Source organism: Poecilia latipinna, unplaced genomic scaffold, assembly GCF_001443285.1.
Source record: "Poecilia latipinna isolate Pla-1442-1.1 unplaced genomic scaffold, P_latipinna-1.0 Scaffold379, whole genome shotgun sequence".
Lineage (NCBI taxonomy): Eukaryota > Metazoa > Chordata > Actinopteri > Cyprinodontiformes > Poeciliidae > Poecilia > Poecilia latipinna.
Window position 1 is genome coordinate 205747 of NW_015112995.1, and position 1054 is coordinate 206800.

Consider the following 1054-nt stretch of genomic DNA (forward strand, 5'->3'; position numbering starts at 1 on the left):
TCACAAACACCCTGTGAAAGGCACAACGTACAAAAGCTGTTTCTGTCTGGTTTCGAACCAGAGACCTTTTGCGTGTTAAGCAAACGTGATAACCACTACACTACAGAAACTGAACTCCTCTGCTTTGTTTCAGTTTGAGGTTCCAAATCTGAAGATGTCAGATGCAACGCATCAAGTTTCCACAGAGGTTTGCACTGAGATGCCTGGATTCAGACCGCTACACCATAGAATCCTTGCTGACCTTTAACTTTGCATAACTTTGCATATGGCTGAGTAGCTCAGCTAGTCACAGCGTGCTGTTCATAATGCCAAGGTTGTGGGTTCAATCCACACTTGAAAATGAGAAAGGGTGGTAAATGATAAAAACACTTCAAAATTAAAAAGGTTGTAAAATAAAATTAATACTTCAAAATAAAAAAAACTGTTTTAAAGTTAAACCAACATTTCAAAAATAAAAGAAAGCTGGAAAATATACCTCTACACATGGTGAATTTGAAAAGCATTTGAATATGAGGGCTTAAGTCAAATCTTCATTGTGGTAAAATCATGTACGTTTTTCTTAAATCCATGCAAACTTAAAATTCAGTGTGGCTGGGTAGCTCAGCTGGCCAGAACGGGGTGCTAATAACACTGAGGTCATGGGTTCAATTCCCATACTGGTCTGTAAAAACATAAATTGATTCAGATAATCAACTTCAAAATAGCAAGAGGATTAAAGTTAAACTTTTTCATACATTGAAAAACAGGAATATGAGCACTTTTATCAAATCTTCATTGTGGTAAAATCATGTAAGTTCTTCTTAAATCCATGGAAACCCAAACATTTTCAAGGTAGGTCAGCTCAGCAGGTTGGAGCGTAGGGCTGTTACCACCGAGGTCATGGGTTCAAACCCGGTACGGGTCAATTCATATCTAAAGTCTTTCAGACAATCAACACTTCAAAATATAAAAAGGGTGAAAATTAAAATCAACACTTCAAAATATAAAAAGGGTGAAAATTAAAATCAACACTTCAAAATATAAAAAGGGTGAAAATTAAAATCAACACTTCAAA

The 1054-nt window shown here is 36.0% G+C and overlaps 1 long non-coding RNA gene and 1 other non-coding gene across 2 annotated transcripts in view; both read right to left on the minus strand.

The window, feature by feature from the left end:
- Window positions 1-1054, minus strand: part of LOC106950109 (uncharacterized) — a 35085-nt gene that overhangs the window by 20015 nt on the left and 14016 nt on the right. The gene's annotated exons all lie outside the window — the stretch shown is intronic.
- Window positions 38-110, minus strand: trnav-aac (transfer RNA valine (anticodon AAC)). The gene has a single exon. It is a non-coding gene; the product is annotated as a tRNA-Val (tRNA).